General features: G+C 46.2%; 2 long non-coding RNA genes across 3 annotated transcripts; both read right to left on the bottom strand.

Annotated features, from left to right (window-relative positions):
* Window positions 1-1407: 1407 nt before the first annotated feature.
* LOC139435608 (uncharacterized) lies at window positions 1408-4284 on the bottom strand. Its single transcript, XR_011644833.1, has 3 exons — window positions 4169-4284; window positions 2598-2702; window positions 1408-2498 (listed from the first exon to the last, which is right to left on the bottom strand). It is a non-coding gene; the product is annotated as an uncharacterized lncRNA (long non-coding RNA).
* A 2019-nt stretch (window positions 4285-6303) lies between these two features.
* On the bottom strand, window positions 6304-9179 carry LOC139435609 (uncharacterized). 2 transcript variants are annotated; one of them, XR_011644834.1, is made up of 3 exons: window positions 9064-9179; window positions 7494-7598; window positions 6304-7394 (listed from the first exon to the last, which is right to left on the bottom strand). It is a non-coding gene; the product is annotated as an uncharacterized lncRNA (long non-coding RNA). The 2 variants fall into 2 exon arrangements; XR_011644835.1 differs by lacking the exon at window positions 9064-9179 and adding an exon at window positions 7691-7842.
* Between the last annotated feature and the right edge of the window lie 464 nt (window positions 9180-9643).

The following is a 9643-nucleotide window of genomic DNA, read 5'->3' as shown; positions in this document are numbered from 1 at the left end:
AATTTCATCCACATTTGACTACTCATGAAATGTACATGAAATGGACAGGAATCTGTGGGGGGGGGGTGTGTCCGATATATTAAATATGCACCCATATTGACTTGGGTCACATATAATAATGAATGCAAGGAACTCAAGATTTGATGCCATGGGCGGGATTCGTACCACCAAGGAGCAAGTCTCATTCCATTGCCCCACAAGTGTTGCTAAAAGCTTATACTTTTATAAAGCTTAGACTCCACTATAAAGTAAAAATACATTTCTCTATCATTTTGGCGATCAAAATTGACAAAAACACACATCAAATGACATCTACAAATCAATACGAAGCTAATGAAACCACTTTCAGACTCCTAGCGTTTTTACAAGTTTTAAAACGTAGCAATGGCTTTTCACATCACACCATTGTGTGATATATGATTAATATGATGAAATGAATGTGTATAATGTTTTTAAATGTTCCCAATGATTGTTCTTATAATGTTTCTTAAATGTTTTTGTATAAATGTATTTGTTCTGCTATATAAAATAAAGACGTTGTCCAATGCGAGATTCGAACCTGTGATCTTCCGCACCAAAGGGCAGAAATTATCACGCTGCGCCACTGAGCTGAAGCTGGGGAACAATAGTCTTGCAAGGGGGGGGGGGAGAAGGAAGAAGAAGGGGGAAGAAGGGGGAAGAAGAAAAAGGAAGAAAAAAAGAGAAAAAGGAGAAAAGAGGAGAAACGATTCTCCTGCTCCCAATTTCCCTTCTGTAGCATTTAAAAGTGTTTATATACAGTAGTGTTTCAAAACAAGTATGTATTTGTCTATTTCTTGAGGTGGAAAACACATCCACAAGATTGCAGGATTGAATCCCAACTCAGTCAGTATTGAAGTGTATAATATATAGAACATGAGAGGAATAAAAGTGCTTGTGTTGCATATCTTAACATTAATTAATTAGAGATATTGACTGATAAGACTTGTGTTATACAGTTAACTATTAATATATTTCTATTAAATATTAACTAAAAGTTATTTACTTCTTTCAAGTTTATTAAATACTTTTTTTAAATCAGGGATAGTTTTTAAGTCACCGATATGGATTTGTATTGAAGTTCATTGTTTCTGTGCTGTGGATAAATAATAAAAATATAACCATTACATTAATATCAACTAAGGTATAGGTTTTATAATTATTTTGTTTTTGCCTTTCGAACTGCTGCTCGAACAGGTGAACGAAAAAGTATAGAAATTGTAAACATAGTACACTTTATTTTATGTTAGTTAAACATAATAACATTTAAAACAGTAGTAAAACGGTATAACAAAATAATGATAATAACACTCTTAAATAGAAGATAAAATTACTATATACAATTTATACATAAGATATATACACACATAACTATAAAACTGTAAACCAAACTATATACATAATTAAGTGTCAATGCCTATGGGGGCGGATATACTTTCACATTTTGTTCCTCATGTCCTTCAGCCACTGCTCCTTTGGCAAAGCCTCAACCAAGGGGCAGTAAACAACTCCCTTGTACTGGCTGTGTCCAGTTTCCGCTGTGCGAAACTTCCCACACTTTTTGCACGTGTTGTGCACAACCTTGCGGGTCAGCTTTCGGGTGGTTGGAGCAGGAGTAGGAGCAGGAAGAACAGAGGAGAGGCTGGCATTCGGAGCCTGTGGAGCAGCGACCTGGACCTGCACCTGTGAGGTCACTGGATTAAAAATCCAGAAGCAATGGCCCAAAGTTGGAGCAGGGAAGAGCTGTCGCTGCAGCACCATCTGAGGGCCAGAGGGAAGCTGGGGTGGAGCCGGGAATAGCTGCCACACCACCATCTGAGGACCAGAGGGTGGAGCAGGGAATAGCTTCAGCTGGGGACGCAGCTTTAAAGTTGCCGGTGTTGCTGTTGTGGGCGAGGCCTTCCTCTTTAGCTTTACCTGGCCAACGGTGCTACTTGGGAGGATGTAATGGTGAGGCCGGGGGGCTGCTGATTGGGGGCGAACATGCCAGGGGGAAGAGGGTCAGATGCCACAGACAGGCGGCTAGGCAAGACCAGCCCCTGCAACACCACTGCATTGTCTTCCCTTTTAACCCTCTTATTGTGCCACTGCACCGGGTGGTGTGGCTCACGTCCACCAGCTGCAGGGTGGGCTGCTGCATCACTGTCCCATTGGACAGCATGCGGTGCCTGATTTTCCTGTAGTCCTCCAGGATGAGATGCCATCTTGACACTGTGCCAGTCCCCCTCTTCCTGGGACTACGGTGGATAACACAGAGCCTGACAAAGATTGCCTCAATCAGGCGGCAGCAATCTGGCCACTGTGCAAGTGGGGCAGTGGTGGTGAGAGCATGCCTCTTCAAACTCTCCACCCCTGGAGTGAACTCCTGCTTCTTTTTAGGAGACCTGAACCGCCCTGTGTTCAGCCTGCTCTGATGTCTGGCAGCAAAAACCACCCTCTGCGTATCATAGTCCAGCAGGTTCTGCCACAGAGCAACTCACCTGAGAGAGGGAGAACACAGCACGTAAGACAAGAATATCTCAAAGTGTGAACTTGTATATGCACAGAGGAAAAGCAGCTTGACTGTTCCTGATCCTGACCTGCTGGTTTGTTAGGACCATAGTCAGCTGGTTCCTCAGCTCCACCAGATACTCTGCCAAGCTGTCCACTCGGTCCACGCCTGCCATGCCAGAGTCATCCACAGCCTGCCAGCATATAGAAAAGAGAACAAGAATGTGAGGACAGTGAAAAAGGACAACCACAGCTAAAACACATAATTGCATATTGATTTATATACCCCAGACTCATCAGGAGGCGCAGAATCAAGTGCTGAAGAGACACCTGGCTGAGGCATGGAGGCTGGAGCCTGCGAGGAGGCAGAAGGTCGAGAGGCGGCAGCGGACAGGGAGGGCAGAGAGGAGGCACAAGGGTGCAAGGAGTCAGCAGCATGGGCGTATGCCGCAGCTTGCTTGGACGCAGCAGCCAGGGAGGAGGAAGCAACCAGGGAGGAGGAAGCAGCTGTGGAGGAGGAAGCAACCAGGGAGGAGGAAGCAACTAGGGAGGAGGAAGCAGCCAGAGAGGAGGAAGCAACCAGGGAGGAGGAAGCAACCAGGGAGGAGGAAGCAGCCAGGGAGGAGGAAGCAACCAGGGAGGAGGAAGCAACCAGGGAGGAGGAAGCAGCCAGGGAGGAGGAAGCAACCAGGGAGGAGGAAGCAGCCAGGGAGGAGGAAGCAGCTAGGGAGGAGGAAGCAGCTAGGGAGGAGGAAGCAACCAGGGAGGAGGAAGCAGCTGGGGAGGAGGAAGCAACCAGGGAGGAGGAAGCAACTAGGGAGGAGGAAGCAGCCAGGGAGGAGGAAGCAACCAAGGAGGAGGAAGCAACCAGGGAGGAGGAAGCAGCCAGGGAGGAGGAAGCAACCAGGGAGGAGGAAGCAACCAGGGAGGAGGAAGCAGCCAGGGAGGAGGAAGCAACCAGGGAGGAGGAAGCAGCCAGGGAGGAGGAAGCAGCTAGGGAGGAGGAAGCAGCTAGGGAGGAGGAAGCAACCAGGGAGGAGGAAGCAGCTGTGGAGGAGGAAGCAACCAGGGAGGAGGAAGCAACCAGGGAGGAGGAAGCAACCAGGGAGGAGGAAGCAGCCAGGGAGGAGGAAGCAGCCAGGGAGGAGGAAGCAACCAGGGAGGAGGAAGCAGCTGTGGAGGAGGAAGCAACCAGGGAGGAGGAAGCAACTAGGGAGGAGGAAGCAACCAGGGAGGAGGAAGCTACTAGGGAGGAGGCCGCAGGCTGGGAGGAGGAGAGTGTTGCAGAGGGACAAGGCAAGGAGGAGATGGAGATCCCTGGGTCAGCAAGGAGGAGGAAGCAACCAGGGAGGAGGATATCCCTGCCGTACATGGACAGCACCCAGAGACTGCTTGGGAGGAGGCTGGGCTCTGGGGGCTCCTGGCAGACCACAGGGAGGAGGCTGGGCTCTGGGGGTAACTACTGGGGGGTGTGATATAAAATATATGCATGAGGCATTTCTTAATCTGAAACTATCATCATTATGTTTTAGTCTGGAGTGAGTCACTCAGTGTAAATCCTATGATTGATAATATTTGCACCAGTAAATTGTAAATGTCCAGTAATATACTTATCATATGTCAATAATAAGTAATAGGTACATATGTTTCTATACTTTACCTTCTGACAGAGGTCACCTCACTTCCGTTTCCTTGGAGCAGGTTTATCCCTCCTGAAGGCCAAAGCCCGTCCATTCTGCATCTCCCATTTTGTTATGGCTTATAGGTTTAGTGATCATCTAAACTTTAAGTAAAATAACAATGCAAGTGTTAGAGAGACCTACACTGCAAAGCGAACAACACTGACACCATGTTAACCATTATTTACACAGGTTATCTACACATATAATCATGTATAAACACACATCATGTTCATAAACGGGGAAGTTGTCCTTTTATCCATATATGATTGATGTATGTATATTGAATTACAATTAATGTAATGTTATATACAGTATATAGCTATCTTGAATATATATTCAACAATATACTGTATCCTTCCTGGAGCATATAACACACTTTATCATATCATAGTGAGCAACGATCCCTTATCTCACATAAAGATATTTATATCTTATAATATATGATATACTTTAGGTGTCTATATGAACAAATAAACTGATAAACATAAACTCATAAAATGCCACCAGTAACCAATAGGCATCTTAACCAAATCTGTAAAGTAACTAAAGGTAAGCTATTAAACACATGTCGTGGAGTAAAAGTACACCATTTACCTCTGAATTGTAGTGAAGTAGAAGTACACAGTAGAAAAATATGGAAACACTCAAGTGAAGTATAAGTACTTGAGTAAATGTTCTTAGTTACTTCCCACCTCTGTGTATACAGTATATATGCTGTATGACTTCTGTACCACTGCTCACAGAAGTGTAGTTACTAATTACAACATGCCCATTAATACAAGAGTCGTTTAAAAACTTATTTAAATTACTGTTGTCAATCGGATGTACAACGCATGGCTGTTGACATTGATTAATATAATAACGTGTATTTAACCTAGACACGATAGCATTAGCAATGCTGGCTTGCTAACTTTATGCAGACTGAAGTTGCCGACTGTATACCGTAATGTAAAAGTTGACGCCGAAACGACGGTTGTAAAAATAGGTTTTATGACTGTAAACGGGAAAATAGAAACAATAGTGTTGTCACTTACTCTGAATAATGCGCCTCGCGATTTGTCCACTGTCAACCCCCCGTGAGGGGGGCGGGTTCGGAGAGAAGCCGTGCCGTGAGTGGCTCTGTCCATTGTGATGCCGTGACGTGATTGGCTCCGTCCATTGTGAACTCGCGTCGTGATTGGTTTAGGTCCAATCTCACAATGGACAGCGAGTATCATGATTGGGTGATAGGATTGGATTTTGACAGACGGTCCTGCGCCAGCTAGCGCCGAAGCTGGGGAACAATAGTCTTGCAAGGGGGGGGGGGAGAAGGAAGAAGAAGGGGGAAGAAGGGGGAAGAAGAAAAAGGAAGAAAAAAAGAGAAAAAGGAGAAAAGAGGAGAAACGATTCTCCTGCTCCCAATTTCCCTTCTGTAGCATTTAAAAGTGTTTATATACAGTAGTGTTTCAAAACAAGTATGTATTTGTCTATTTCTTGAGGCGGAAAACACATCCACAAGATTGCAGGATTGAATCCCAACTCAGTCAGTATTGAAGTGTATAATATATAGAACATGAGAGGAATAAAAGTGCTTGTGTTGCATATCTTAACATGAATTAATTAGAGATATTGACTGATAAGACTTGTGTTATACAGTTAACTATTAATATATTTCTATTAAATATTAACTAAAAGTTATTTACTTCTTTCAAGTTTATTAAATACTTTTTTTAAATCAGGGATAGTTTTTAAGTCACCGATATGGATTTGTATTGAAGTTCATTGTTTCTGTGCTGTGGATAAATAATAAAAATATAACCATTACATTAATATCAACTAAGGTATAGGTTTTATAATTATTTTGTTTTTGCCTTTCGAACTGCTGCTCGAACAGGTGAACGAAAAAGTATAGAAATTGTAAACATAGTACTCCACTACAATTATTGGACAGACACTAGGCATACTTGAAAAAGCCAAACCTTTATTTTATGTTAGTTAAACATAATAACATTTAAAACAGTAGTAAAACGGTATAACAAAATAATGATAATAACACTCTTAAATAGAAGATAAAATTACTATATACAATTTATACATAAGATATATACACACATAACTATAAAACTGTAAACCAAACTATATACATAATTAAGTGTCAATGCCTATGGGGGCGGATATACTTTCACATTTTGTTCCTCATGTCCTTCAGCCACTGCTCCTTTGGCAAAGCCTCAACCAAGGGGCAGTAAACAACTCCCTTGTACTGGCTGTGTCCAGTTTCCGCTGTGCGAAACTTCCCACACTTTTTGCACGTGTTGTGCACAACCTTGCGGGTCAGCTTTCGGGTGGTTGGAGCAGGAGTAGGAGCAGGAAGAACAGAGGAGAGGCTGGCATTCGGAGCCTGTGGAGCAGCGACCTGGACCTGCACCTGTGAGGTCACTGGATTAAAAATCCAGAAGCAATGGCCCAAAGTTGGAGCAGGGAAGAGCTGTCGCTGCAGCACCATCTGAGGGCCAGAGGGAAGCTGGGGTGGAGCCGGGAATAGCTGCCACACCACCATCTGAGGACCAGAGGGTGGAGCAGGGAATAGCTTCAGCTGGGGACGCAGCTTTAAAGTTGCCGGTGTTGCTGTTGTGGGCGAGGCCTTCCTCTTTAGCTTTACCTGGCCAACGGTGCTACTTGGGAGGATGTAATGGTGAGGCCGGGGGGCTGCTGATTGGGGGCGAACATGCCAGGGGGAAGAGGGTCAGATGCCACAGACAGGCGGCTAGGCAAGACCAGCCCCTGCAACACCACTGCATTGTCTTCCCTTTTAACCCTCTTATTGTGCCACTGCACCGGGTGGTGTGGCTCACGTCCACCAGCTGCAGGGTGGGCTGCTGCATCACTGTCCCATTGGACAGCATGCGGTGCCTGATTTTCCTGTAGTCCTCCAGGATGAGATGCCATCTTGACACTGTGCCAGTCCCCCTCTTCCTGGGACTACGGTGGATAACACAGAGCCTGACAAAGATTGCCTCAATCAGGCGGCAGCAATCTGGCCACTGTGCAAGTGGGGCAGTGGTGGTGAGAGCATGCCTCTTCAAACTCTCCACCCCTGGAGTGAACTCCTGCTTCTTTTTAGGAGACCTGAACCGCCCTGTGTTCAGCCTGCTCTGATGTCTGGCAGCAAAAACCACCCTCTGCGTATCATAGTCCAGCAGGTTCTGCCACAGAGCAACTCACCTGAGAGAGGGAGAACACAGCACGTAAGACAAGAATATCTCAAAGTGTGAACTTGTATATGCACAGAGGAAAAGCAGCTTGACTGTTCCTGATCCTGACCTGCTGGTTTGTTAGGACCATAGTCAGCTGGTTCCTCAGCTCCACCAGATACTCTGCCAAGCTGTCCACTCGGTCCACGCCTGCCATGCCAGAGTCATCCACAGCCTGCCAGCATATAGAAAAGAGAACAAGAATGTGAGGACAGTGAAAAAGGACAACCACAGCTAAAACACATAATTGCATATTGATTTATATACCCCAGACTCATCAGGAGGCGCAGAATCAAGTGCTGAAGAGACACCTGGCTGAGGCATGGAGGCTGGAGCCTGCGAGGAGGCAGAAGGTCGAGAGGCGGCAGCGGACAGGGAGGGCAGAGAGGAGGCACAAGGGTGCAAGGAGTCAGCAGCATGGGCGTATGCCGCAGCTTGCTTGGACGCAGCAGCCAGGGAGGAGGAAGCAACCAGGGAGGAGGAAGCAGCTGTGGAGGAGGAAGCAACCAGGGAGGAGGAAGCAACTAGGGAGGAGGAAGCAGCCAGGGAGGAGGAAGCAACCAGGGAGGAGGAAGCAACCAGGGAGGAGGAAGCAGCCAGGGAGGAGGAAGCAACCAGGGAGGAGGAAGCAACCAGGGAGGAGGAAGCAGCCAGGGAGGAGGAAGCAACCAGGGAGGAGGAAGCAGCCAGGGAGGAGGAAGCAGCTAGGGAGGAGGAAGCAGCTAGGGAGGAGGAAGCAACCAGGGAGGAGGAAGCAGCTGTGGAGGAGGAAGCAACCAGGGAGGAGGAAGCAACTAGGGAGGAGGAAGCAGCCAGGGAGGAGGAAGCAACCAGGGAGGAGGAAGCAACCAGGGAGGAGGAAGCAGCCAGGGAGGAGGAAGCAACCAGGGAGGAGGAAGCAACCAGGGAGGAGGAAGCAGCCAGGGAGGAGGAAGCAACCAGGGAGGAGGAAGCAGCCAGGGAGGAGGAAGCAGCTAGGGAGGAGGAAGCAGCTAGGGAGGAGGAAGCAACCAGGGAGGAGGAAGCAGCTGTGGAGGAGGAAGCAACCAGGGAGGAGGAAGCAACCAGGGAGGAGGAAGCAACCAGGGAGGAGGAAGCAGCCAGGGAGGAGGAAGCAGCTAGGGAGGAGGAAGCAACCAGGGAGGAGGAAGCAGCTGTGGAGGAGGAAGCAACCAGGGAGGAGGAAGCAACTAGGGAGGAGGAAGCAACCAGGGAGGAGGAAGCTACTAGGGAGGAGGCCGCAGGCTGGGAGGAGGAGAGTGTTGCAGAGGGACAAGGCAAGGAGGAGATGGAGATCCCTGGGTCAGCAAGGAGGAGGAAGCAACCAGGGAGGAGGATATCCCTGCCGTACATGGACAGCACCCAGAGACTGCTTGGGAGGAGGCTGGGCTCTGGGGGCTCCTGGCAGACCACAGGGAGGAGGCTGGGCTCTGGGGGTAACTACTGGGGGTGTGATATAAAATATATGCATGAGGCATTTCTTAATCTGAAACTATCATCATTATGTTTTAGTCTGGAGTGAGTCACTCAGTGTAAATCCTATGATTGATAATATTTGCACCAGTAAATTGTAAATGTCCAGTAATATACTTATCATATGTCAATAATAAGTAATAGGTACATATGTTTCTATACTTTACCTTCTGACAGAGGTCACCTCACTTCCGTTTCCTTGGAGCAGGTTTATCCCTCCTGAAGGCCAAAGCCCGTCCATTCTGCATCTCCCATTTTGTTATGGCTTATAGGTTTAGTGATCATCTAAACTTTAAGTAAAATAACAATGCAAGTGTTAGAGAGACCTACACTGCAAAGCGAACAACACTGACACCATGTTAACCATTATTTACACAGGTTATCTACACATATAATCATGTATAAACACACATCATGTTCATAAACGGGGAAGTTGTCCTTTTATCCATATATGATTGATGTATGTATATTGAATTACAATTAATGTAATGTTATATACAGTATATAGCTATCTTGAATATATATTCAACAATATACTGTATCCTTCCTGGAGCATATAACACACTTTATCATATCATAGTGAGCAACGATCCCTTATCTCACATAAAGATATTTATATCTTATAATATATGATATACTTTAGGTGTCTATATGAACAAATAAACTGATAAACATAAACTCATAAAATGCCACCAGTAACCAATAGGCATCTTAACCAAATCTGTAAAGTAACTAAAGGTAAGCTAT

The sequence above is a fragment of the Pseudochaenichthys georgianus genome, chromosome 17 (genome assembly GCF_902827115.2).
Source record: "Pseudochaenichthys georgianus chromosome 17, fPseGeo1.2, whole genome shotgun sequence".
In the NCBI taxonomy this organism is placed as follows: domain Eukaryota; kingdom Metazoa; phylum Chordata; class Actinopteri; order Perciformes; family Channichthyidae; genus Pseudochaenichthys; species Pseudochaenichthys georgianus.
This window is presented reverse-complemented; position numbering and strand designations above follow the sequence as displayed.